This window comes from Drosophila gunungcola (assembly GCF_025200985.1).
Source record: "Drosophila gunungcola strain Sukarami chromosome 3L unlocalized genomic scaffold, Dgunungcola_SK_2 000002F, whole genome shotgun sequence".
Classification (NCBI taxonomy): Eukaryota; Metazoa; Arthropoda; class Insecta; order Diptera; family Drosophilidae; genus Drosophila; species Drosophila gunungcola.
This window is the reverse complement of record NW_026453178.1, coordinates 2,906,492-2,919,159: the sequence shown is the minus strand read 5'-3', so window position 1 is coordinate 2,919,159 and position 12,668 is coordinate 2,906,492.

The following is a 12,668-nucleotide window of genomic DNA, read 5'->3' as shown; positions in this document are numbered from 1 at the left end:
TGTGTTTCGGGACACCTTCCCCGGAATTAGAAAATGCGCAGGAAAACCGGAGCAAAACCCACTGGAGACTTGGACAGGAAGTCGGTCTCACATGAGGCATTAGCATATTATTTATTCTTAAGTACGAGCGCACATTACTTGCCTGGAAAACCACTCCTTCCAAAAACCCAAAAAAAAAAGAAATGCCTTCACTTTGTGTTTGCCATTTATTTTTCGGGCAGACGCATCTGCTCCATCTGCAGACAACGAGACTATGACATGATTTGAAGAATTTTGATGATACATTCATTTTCCGAGCTGACGGAGAACGCTTTCATGGTCAGAACATGTGTGACAGGCCACACATTGCCTTGCCAAAGGTATTGTGCATCTAAAATGGTTATTTGGCTCTCCACACATGAATTTTTCTGCCTCCTTCCTTTGGCAATGAGCAAACACAAATGTTGGAATTATTGAGCACACAGGCGCACAAACATTTCCCCATCTGTGGCAGAAACGTATTATTAAGAGCCCAGTAATTTAAGAAACATTTATTTAACACTAAGCTATTTGCACTCGATCCAGAGATACTGAAATATTTGTAAGCACTTCCAAGTAAATTCCTTAATTTGCTTTTGCTTCTCAACTATATGATAAATTAATTGATAGCCTGCAAAGGGTTTTGAGGATAGTGCTGATTTTCCCTCTTAAAGCCAGCAACAACTCTGCACATTGTGTTCCTTGATGATGATGTGTTAATGAGGCCGAAGGGGTAACTATTCGGTAATGATTATTAGAGCATCGGGTCTCAGATGTGGGAAAACTTTTGGGAAAACACACACGTACTATACAGCCTAATGTTGATACATACTTGCTCCTATGTATTAAAGTAGTGATGCATAAATCATGGCACTCGGTTTGTTTTTATTTGTGGATTAGATTTTAAGCCGGGTCGGCCTAAAGAGCCCAACAACACTGTGGAGTGACCTTGAAAAAGGTTCCGCAAACAATGGATAATTTTATGTACATTTCGCCAACTTAATTGAATCGCCCGGCATTAATGAAGACGTTGCCAAGTGGGCAGGATCCAGGAGCCAGAAACCTCATGTTCGTAAGGTGGGCGGTATAGGGTCGGCTCCTGCTGCTCGAGCAGTTTGTTATGATAATAATGTAAATTAATTACCGCTAGCAGTCATGGATTAGGCTGGCCAGCGGGCCGTTAAAGTGCTGCCGTTTTTTGCCCATCGCCCGTAATAATAATTTCCGTTGCGGAGGTGCTCCTTAATGGCAAAGTCCTAACTTCACATTTCCGCATCCCTTGAGCTGACGGTGTGTAAATGGCTTACATTATCACTTGGCTCCTTGGTTAACTGCAATTTGAAAGCACTTGGCCTTGTCTGATACCCGTAATTGCGATCAACTGCCAGTGGCTGTGTTCGAATTAGGGAAATCCTGCGGTGCTTTAATTTATTGGAATTTCAACCAACTATTTTGGGGCGTTTTTTATTACTAATTAGCTTTGAATTTGACATAGAGCGAGTCGAACATAAATCACGGTCATCCGGCGCTCGCACAAGGTATTTATTGCCTTTTTAACTAAATGCCACTAATTACGAAAAGTAGCTTAAAGCGACCGAACGACTTGGCCAGCAGTTTTTATAACGCATAAAATATTTATGACCGGCCAGGTTCATAAAAAGTCCGACTTTTTGGGCTGTGGTTCTGGGGCTGCCAAAATACCGAAACACTCGCCAGAACCCATAAAACCCCAATAGGCGATACCCAATGGGTGAAATGTGACAGCGGAGTGGGTTCGCTCAGTGGATCTCTGGCCAATGGCCCGAGGGGCCGAAAGTAAGTCCCAGGCCCACCGAACCACTTTGTATGCAGAGCGTTGTCGCCGTTTTGTTTGCAATAAATGTTTAAACTCTGCATAACTTCTTAATAATTAAGCGACGCCCATAAATCACGTAGCCGACTGTGGCCGGGCGGCTTGGCCGGCCTGCGTACATTCCATTAATTAAATCGCTGCATTAAATGTATTATCGTGCTGTTGCTGTTGCTGTTGCTCCTCTCTTATTGTTATCGTTATTTGCTGTGGCCATGCCCAGCTGTCCTCCCAGTTTCGTCTGCTGGTTTATTTATGCTCCTGTCTAATTGGCTCTGCTAATCACATTTTGCGGTGCTCGACGACTTGGGGCTGAGGACCGCAACATGTGTTCCTACATTCCGAAATATTTGGCTTTTATTTTAAGTATGTTATGTTTGCCAATACTTATTCGGGATTTTAAGCCATTTCACACAAAAATAAAGTTTGGCTTAATAAACTATGGCTTAAACTGTTATAATAGAATAAATTTCGTTTGCTTATTGCTTAAGCCCCTTTAAAACATCTTAAACAAATTTGTTAAGGCTTTAACTATGATTAGATTATATAATCTCTAATGGCTGTAAATCGATTAGTTTGTATCCAAACTTTGGCTTTTGTTTTTTGTCATTATTGTATTTTGCTTATTATTTTGATTTAATTATTTTAAGCAGAACACTCCTAAAAATGTAAATTAATTTATTTCCAAAAAAGTCTAGCAAGGACTTATAATACATTTTTGGTTTCTTTAAAATTCTTAAATACTTAAATTTAAGTCATTTGTAAATCACATAACATAATTAATAGCTTTACAACAAATCTTCATATACACAGAGTTCCCAGAGTTAAAAAATTAAATGTATCCTAAACAAGGAGTTTCTCTTGCTCTTTTGCCAGTATTAATATAAATCTTCCTATATGTTTACTTTGATCTGCAGAGCTTTAAATGCAAAATGTTAACAAGTTGTTTTGTAAGTTACGAAGCTTAACATGTGAAAAATGCCGCAACATTCGCTGTAGACACTGATAAAGAGTTTACCTTCTACGGGGTGCTGCACTGCGCAGCTTAATATTAAAACCCTTTGGGAGTTCATGAGGGCAGATGCGAATCTGTCGAGAGGGAAAACGCTGGAAAAGAACAACAATCCGCTGAGGAATAATATAAATAAACCGGCATTTGCCAGACTTTGCTTTCGACTGGCTGTCAGTTTGCTCACAGGTGTCTTTGCCTTACAGGTGCTGCCAGTTCGAAAGTCGCTGCTGGCTGCGAATAAATGTTTTGCGGTTTGTTGTTCTGCCTAACGAATGAGTTCCTTAACCCGTTGCCTTTATTTATGTTGTGCCAAGCAAATTAGCCTCAGGCTGTGTTATAAAATCATGGCACAGCGTAGCATACTTTTTGGGGCAAATCGCCTAGCGACTGAAAAGAGGTAATTAATTGAACGTGTGGACCACTGAGGCGATTTCACTTGAATATTCAAGTATTTGCTGCTGAGACAGGAGAAATCAATTGCCGAGACAGACACCTCTGAGTGATCAACTCCATTAGCTGGCTCTCAAGCGATTGTATCAGCAGTGATTAGACACTTTCACTTAGCTGTCGTGACTCTTGATTACTTGTTTACTTCAGGAGTGAACTTAGTGACACTTAAATACCCATGGGTTGAAATCGCTCTTGAACTTGGGTTCCCTGAACCGACATGGAAAACAAAAGCACACAAGGTGAAAGGTAAATCTCTGCCAGACAACTGAAGCTCTCAACCTACTGACATTTGCCTTGCTCATTGGGAATGAATTACCGAAAACACACATTTGTTTGATGTTTACGTACAATCGAACATTGCTAGAAAATACCAGTTTGCTAGTGAAATTCCTTCAAACTGTTTGCGCTAGCCAACGACCAACTTGCCCTATCCACAAGTGTCAGTGTCTGTGTCTGTGGCTGCCACCCATTAGAATGTCCTTGTTTTTATCCTGCCCGCCTTTCGTTTGCGGCGGCTTAAATCAATAGACCACCTGGCACTTATGCACGTGCCCAAAAGAGCTGCGTAAATATGTTCATTCTGAGGAACTAGTTCGGTATGGTAGCGATACACACCTGTGTAAATATTTTTGCTTTTCCAACTCACAATGCTGACGCATTAACAAGCGCCATTCCATTCATGGCCCAAAATGGTCGGTTGGTCGAGGAACGCTTTATTATTTTAAGTATATGTCTTCCGTGTTTTGATTTAACACCTTTACAGGTGCTTCGGCTGAACCTGGCACCCATCAATTCCCTGCTGCCCTACATTGGGCACTGGTTTAACCGGGAACTCTGGCCTGCTCGGGTGATTTATAATTTTAATGATGCTGCCATACCTGGCATAAAAACCGAATCGGCAGCGCGTGTTTTGCTTTCAGCACATTGCCCTCAGAAGAATGAAGACCCCTGTTAACCAGATTCCTTCCTATACACTCACCCACCCACCAGTCATTATAACGCACGCACCGAACTGAGTTCCTGGTGCTCTTCTTCCTGGGGGATAATTCGGCAACAGTGCTTACCACGTTTTACCCTAATTTCGGCCGAAAACACCTTTCGATTTGCGCCGATCTAGGCCTGTTGATTAAGCTGTTTACTTAAACAGTAGCTGCAAGTGCGGGCCCACGCCCCGCCAATTGACACTGCGTAATGGACGTGGCCGCACGGCGTATACTTAATGTATCAGCAATTTGCCAAGTCTATTGATTTTGATTGGACTGCAAAGCCCGACCGCCATTAATTTTCTCGACCATCCACTCTCTTTAATTTCGAATTTGGCTCTGGACCAAGTTAAGTGTTTTGGAAATTGCGTTACCTTACCTGCTGATTTGAGATACTTTTATCGTGCGGCAATTTTGTTTCAAAGTGTCGCCATGATAGAAACGTGTAGTAGATTAACTCTGACATTGGAGTGGGCAAAGGTATTTAGTGTTAGGCGTGTTTTTCACATCCAGTCGATGTGTCAATCACATTGAGGACAAAGTTTCTGTTTACCCATGTAAGGGCTTTTCAGCTTGTCCCTTCAGTTGTTTAAAAACAAAATCGGCTTAGGCTCGTGTAAACCAATATTTGTGTATCAGTTCTGACCCCAACACCTGCGTGGTCCTCGGGGCAGGGTCTAATACCCGAATTGGAAAGACGATGACAGGCTAAGCCACGCTCAGGAGCCCAGACAAAAAAGGTGATGCTATTGCCGATTTGCCTTGTTATTGCTCGAATTGACCGTTGATGCTTTTGCGTCGAACAGTCACATTTTTAAGCGCATTAAAGTCAGTGCCTTCCCTTTTCTGCAAATCCAGCTGACGTGGCGGTTTCTTTCTCTTGTTAAACTTGTACACCGTGTGCGGGCTTAGTGTTTGTCCCTCAACTGATTATGTCAACAACTGTACACGGTGAATTATATGATACATGATTTGGCAGAAGTTTACCTTAAGGTCTAGTTTATTGAGAATAGTTTCCATCAAAAAATGCACTTTATTCATGATTTCTCGATTTAGTGAAGTTTACTATTGCAAACTCAGTTCTGTGCATTTGTTAAGCAACTACTAACAAATTTTTCTTAACAAAAAATTAAAAAATATTTAACTTTTGCAAATCAGCATAAAGTGATTAGGAACGTTAATTGAGGTCGCTGTGCAAAAACAATGCAAGTCCTGGCTGTTGGACTCTTTTTTGGCCAAATAAGATTTTTAATTTCATGATTCCAAACCAAACAGTTTTTTTTTCGTTGTGTATTAGCAACGGCGCTCACTACTTGGTATTAGGCCCATAGTCGATGGCTCTTATTGAGCATGCATTACGTTGGCACAGATAAAATTTTATTCGCACTTGGCGGGCCTGTCTCAGCGAAGTACTTTGCTCTCCATAGAAAGTTTTTACCCGCCAGATGGCGGTTTGAGTCGCAGTCATTTGGTTGCGGTTCATTTTGCGTTCAGCTCCCTTTGACATTATCGCAGAGAGCTAAGGTCTGGCGTTAGTTTCTGCTACATTGGGCAGCACGTGATGCATACAGAGCCAGCTCGAGGATTCAAATGCCAAGGTCCGGTCTCAAGACTCTGAAACAAATGCTTCACATCGCCCCCGGAGAGGCTGGCTGATGATTTTGTATTCATTCCGCTTTTCACCGGACTGCGTGGGAGTGTCCTGGGCCGATGTCCTGCCTATTAGCCGGCTCATTTATGCCGTTCGTGTGCGGCTAAGGCAGCTAAACGTATGTGTGTCTGACAGATTTGTGTGACTCCGGCACGCATTCAATTATGCATGTGCGAGTCTGTCTTCAAATCACAATGGCGGCATTCATCGGTGGAAGGATAATGAGGCAATGTCCGCTTAGCTTAATTAGAACACATGACAGGCGAGGCTTATTAATTCGACCTAATTGTTGGCATCCGTCACCACTCGTGGCATTTAATAATTGTTATATATCAGTGGGCACTAGGGTGCCCATTCAAGTTCCCCGGGCAGGGAACCCTAATTAATCGGTTCGCAGTGCGATATTTCAAGCGGCTAAATTCACTTAATTGCCATTGCTGCGGAATGAAGGGGAAAATTCAAATTTAATTATACAGAATGCCTAATGGCCTTGCGTATTTAAAGCCCAATTCCTTTTACGACCCTCAAAACGGAAACTTCCCGTGCAAGAGCCTTTATGAGTGCGACGTTTCTTTGTTTCCTTTATGTCGAACAATTTGCAGCTTGTCCTGCTCCTTGTTTGCGTGGCTTTTGACACGGCAGCCGGAATGAGTTGTCGTCGCAGGATGTGTTCGGGCTTGGGGTCCTTGGCCACCCCCCAAACCCCCCAAATCTGCGACTAGACCAAAGCCACACCTGCCGAGCCAGGCCGCAAGTTGCCGGCAGGGGAAATATCCTGCTTAAAGCTGTTTCATTTGCAGGTTTGGGTCGGGAAAACTGGCTGCTGTCAGTGGCAGTAAGGATCAATTCCTGGGATGCTCATATTTCCCCCCCTCTCCTCTGTTCGGTGCTCTTAGCTCCTGTTTATTTGATTAAATCAATAAAAACACTCATAGCTTAAACAACGGGTGCTTTATGTTTGATGAATGAGCATAGCGCGAAGCGAAATGACTGCCACTGACTTTTGAATGGGGATATTTCCCGGAGACGTCTTAAGTGTATTGTTCCTCCTCCTTTAAATAACAGAGTGAGTAAATGAATAAATATAAATGACAATTGGGCAGGCCGGTACTCCAAAAAAATTGAATTTTGCTTATATTATCAATGAAAACATGCTGTCGCAAACAATGCCAGAATCTCTACCCTCTTTTCTCAGCTATTTTCGATTTCTCTGACACTCAGACAATATAAATGAAATACAGAGTCCATATTTAAAGTGATGTTTTGCATTATTGAAATTCTTTAACCTCTGACTATTAAATGTATTTGTAGATAGTAAATTTGGCACGTTAAAATAACTTAATGTGACACAAATTCTTGCACAAAGCAAGTACCCTATATACATTTGTTAGCTGGAAAGCTCGAGTGTCCGTATCTTTGCAACCCTTTTGTTATATTTTGTTTTAAGTGGAAAAAGGTCAGCGGGATTTCATCGAGGCCCAGACAGAAATTATGGCAACGAGATTGTCAATTGCCTGGACGTGAACCGTCCGGAGTTGAATGACAGTCAAGTTCAAAGTCCAGATTGGCATCCACCATTGGCAGCCACGTTTCCCAGCTGGGGACTAGGACCCAAATATCCGTATCTGGGCACAATTAGTCACTTGGAATCTGGGCACGCACTCTGGAATTGTCTCGCATCTGCTGGCCCAAGGCACAAATATATTTGCATGCGTTTATGGCTCTTTTATTCGAGGCTCGTAAAAATGTTTAATTAGCGCTTCACAAGTAATTCTGGCAAATGTTTTCATGGGCTCGAACACAGTCATAACAAACATATAGGCACGTAATTGAGCATGGCTTTTAAAAATGTTGATGGCGTAAGGCTGTATTCTTTTTAATTGCATATTCCTCGGGTGGAACAACATGCACAACATACAAAAGATAACAACAACATGAAATTTAAGCAATCAAATTGTTTAGGAATTTTTCTGCCCGGGCAAAAATCAAAACACGAGCTACCAAAAACACAAACAACACACATTTTTTGAAAATGTAACCACAAACAAAATTTAATTTAATGAAAATCAATTTTGATTTGATTTGAAACATTTTTCCAGGTATGAATGAGTACAGATTTGGAAAATTTATGAATAATTTATGAACTCTGGTAAATTTGTTGATAATATATTAGCCTTTTATTACTAAAACATTGCCCTCCCGAAGTTCTGACCTTTGATTGACAACGGAATGATTGAAATGCTGTGGCGATGGTCCATGGAAGAGAATAACAGGCTCTTCTGTTCCCTGGAGAATTCAATTCCTGACTGTTAAAATTATTTGTTTCATCTCTTTAAAAATTAATTCATTCAATTCGGTTAGGAAGTAGACCTTTAATAAACTGAAGAGGAATTGTGCCAACTCAAAGTAAAGTTATCAAACGAATTAAATAGATGAATTCGCATACTATGAATGAGGCATTGTAATTACTGAAATACTTTTGGTTCTGTTCAAGTAACGCAATATGGTGGCGCACATGAAAACGAAAATTCAAGTTCAACGTACGTATGCTAACAAGTCATTCAAAGAATAAACTTTCTTATTACAAGATACTTATTACACTTGGCATATTTTCCTCTCATCCCCGAGGACTGCAACTTGAGGCATTCCAGCAGAGGGGAATTTTGGCTTCCGTTCAGGCATGTGTCCTCGAAAATGTTTCCTTTACTTTGGTTTAAAGCCTTGGAGCGACAACAACAGCAGCAGGAGGCGGCACTTCAAAAAGCCAGATGTCCAAATAAAGTAGTTTTAAGCACACAGCGGAGGAAGCCCAAAAAAGAGGGGAAAATCCAGGAAAACCCGAGACAAAAAGGAAAGAAAATCGAGAGCCGGCATAAGCTCACGTCGAAGAGAAATAAAAAATATGCTCGAATACTTTTCAAAATGAACAACGCCGTGCAAGAAAAGAGGGGAAAGCGAACTGAAAAACATGGGAGGCTGTGCGACAATTTTCCAGGGTTTGTGGGCGACAGCCTCAAGTGGATGTGGATCCGGCCACAGTTGAAGCCACAGCCGCAGAAAGCAGGACGCCGCAGCCGAAAGCTAGCTGAAAATCAATTTGTTCGATATTTTTCCCAAATCGACACACAGTGGCACAGTGGGCTGAAAGCGATGAAACTTTTCCGGTTCGCAAAAGTCGTAACTTGCCTAATTCGATTTGCATTATATGTACATGTCTCAAGATGTTCTCTTTATTGAATTGCCATTTCTGCAATGCAAAATTTTGATTTGGGTCAATGTGGAACTCACTGTCAGCTATCGACTTAGCTTGCCTGGCCTCCCCTTTCCAATCTGTGCCAATTTGGGATCGGGATTTGAGTGCTGGCATTCGTGTCTTTCGTTTACTCATAAACTCTATTATTTATGCGGCACACTCTAGCAGCACATTAGTCGTTGGCACGTGTACGACGTGGACCTCGCCCAATATTGGGGAATGCTTGTTTATTTTTTCCCGACTCTCCCTGTTTAATCAGCGAGGCATCCGAAGCTAATGATGGGATGATGGGATGCTGGGATGCTGGGATGCGAGGATCCTGATGTTCAGTCATTTGCCTTCCGCCAAGAAAGCCGAGCAAGCCAGGCGATTTCACTTTTTAAGCTGGCGTCCTTTATTGTGTCGAGGCGAGGTCTGGCATATACAAACATACATGCTTTTCACACAACTCGAAGGTTTTGGCAGCAGTGACAAACTTTTGCCAGTCGCCGGATAACATCTCCGCCGGGGCCCAAGAGCCGTTCACAAACATACATGTTCCGCATAGAGCAGGATCCAAGTCGAATTCCACGAGACCTTGGCGCAAAAGTGAAATAAATCACCGGAGAAACAGGAAGAGGGAGTCCCAAACTGGAGCCATAATTTTCCAAGGCAAATTATGCACTTTGCGGGGATTATACAACGTAAAGTTCTTTCGGTTGGGTCCCAGAAAAAGTTGCAAGTTTTATACACACGAGTTGTTAAAGGCATGCGTGCATAATAGTTAGATATTTATTCAATTTTATCCCAGCCACCGAAAGTTTCAGGAATCACTTGCCCTAATTTAATTTCAAAGTGCGTGTCGGCATGAAAATACTGATGGTGGCGCCAGTAATTCAAAAGCATTTCTCGTGCCAATTTTGTAATGCCATTATGCGGGTATTAATTTGCCAGCTCAAAGAAGGCGAGCTTCTTTCTTTTTGTAAACACACGCGGTAAGCCTCTCAGGGTCGTAATGTATTAGAATTTATTTTGATTGTCAGCCGCAGCGCACTGCGTAAATTTAGTTGAGAAATGTTCGAAAGTATTCACCCAAATATTCGAGTGCTCTGATTTGCATAAATCATTTTTCATGATATGAACGATATTTTTTTGTTTATGGGTAAGCAAACAATATGCTTAGGCGGGAGAAGAAATTATTTAGTCATCAGTTGTCGCAGCTCGTTTGATGAGATCACGAAATGAACCTGAAGCAGCGGCTCACAAATCCTGACAGCTCCCACAGAGCTTTCTGGCATCGATATCCTCTGCTCACATAAGTGTCGGGAAAACAATACCCCAGAAGGGTTTTTTTTGGGGGGGGTTATGGGAGATAGCATCCCGTAGATTGGCTGACATTGTTGTCGGTACATCACACGTGACTGGGCTGCCACTCAGTGCGTCATTTGTCATGTCGCACTCCTTTGTATCCTGCCAGCGGTATTTACTCGCATCTGCTTACCTGCCAAATGGATTCCTTGGGCGACTCTGTATTTTTTTGCTCCAGTCGGCCTAATGACGGGTATAGCTCTCAGTGTGAAAACCACTGATGAAAGCATTCATCTCGTGCTTTTCTTTTCGGCACACTTAGGTTTTTTCACTTAAAGGCAGGTAAATTTACTTGTTTATTTTGTGGGAACTTAATTAGGGCGGCCAAATGGAATGTGCCGTGAGCGTGCTTTAATGCCTTGTCATTTACCGAAAAAGGGTTTACGCACTTGAATTGCCTGCCTGAGCATGTGCGTAAATTAGCTAATTGGGGCAAATAAAATAAATATGCTGGCCAAATAGCTTTGCTGCTCCATTATAGAAAGATAAACATTTCTTACTAAATCTAGGCACGCCAGTCGCCACTATCGCAGAAGCAAAAGCAGCTTGTTGGCACTCAGAGAAATGGCCGAAGGGTTTGGGAGTGAACTTTATGGTCGTGCAGGCAGGATAAGCCAACGTCGCGTATGAGTAATGTCTGCCGAGCATTGCCCTTGACGGGGACGCCAACAAGTTGCAAGTCGTACGAGCGAGGGTCGCTCCATCAGGTGGCGTTGGATTTATGAATGAACCCGCTGCTTGCAACATGTTTGAAGGCGACTCAAACTGGTTCGAACGAATGGCGCGACGATTTGACTTTGACCGCTTCGATTTTTCAAAATCAGTTGCCAGAACTCCACGTGCCGCATCGGTTGAAAAGCGCGGAAAAATTAAATTGCCAAAAATTGCTTGGATGAAAACTTTTAAGCCGAAACCAGAGAGATTGACGTTGCCAGATTTCAGAGCAACTTAGTGATAAGATAAACGAAAAGCAAGCAAAAAGGGCAAATAAAGGCCAAAGTGTACCAAGTGAAATTCTAGCATTTAAGTGAATCCCGATCTAAGGGAATTTTTTGTGAAATCTCAATTTTTAATCAGCTATTTAATACCAAAAATCTACGTGTGCATTTATTTGGTGTAACATTTTCAATAGCTATACTTGTCCTTGATAAGCAACAAATAAGTCTTTTAATGAAATAAAAAGCTTAAAACTCACAAGGCAAGTTTACAGTTTAGTTAAGTAAATAATTATAAAAATATAATTTAATAACTAAATTAACTTAAGCTTAAATAAATGTTCTTAAATTAAATTTTCATTGATATACATACATATATATATTTTTTAAAAATTGAATATTTATTCTTATAACAAAACATGCTTAAAAGTTAGTTTTATTTTTCAGGTACATATATATAATTTATTTTAAAATAAAAAAAACGTACTTACATTTTGTTTAAAAGTTTAACATTGTAATGGAACAGAGTAAATTACGTTTCAATGAAGTGTGCATAATTCCTCAATCAGCTTTTGCACATAATTTAATTCGAGAATGGTTAAATAAATTTCAATTAAATTTAGCATCTGATCAAACGCTGAAATTACTTTTTTTATGCGTGTGTGTTTGCGGACTTATCTATGTGGTTAACCCAGGGCAATAATCAAAATGGCATCAAGTGCTCAAGAGCTCATGAAAGCTATGTGATGTTAAGCAAACAGTGAATTGTGCACACATTGGAGGCACAGATATATAATAAAGTACTCGGATACTCCGCTAAACTTCCAGAGTTCTGACAGGGCTGCCAAAACATTAATGGCATGTTAATATTTAAGCTGGCAAGACCAAGACAAGTAGCCCGTGTATTTGGTAAAGCAGCCCAACTGTGTAAACACCCCAGCTTCGGCATAGACAAAGCCGAAAGTGTCCAAATAATTGTGAAATGTGAATACAAACATGAACGACGACTAAAGAATGCTAGTATTAGCCAAGTTGAATGCAAATATCCCGACAATTCGAAGTAGTGTGCGTGTTCTTATCGTGAAAACTTTTGGGACACTGTACCCTTAACGGGAATTGTTTTCGGAATTTTCCTTTTAAATCGACTGCGGATCGGGTTAGAGGGATTGT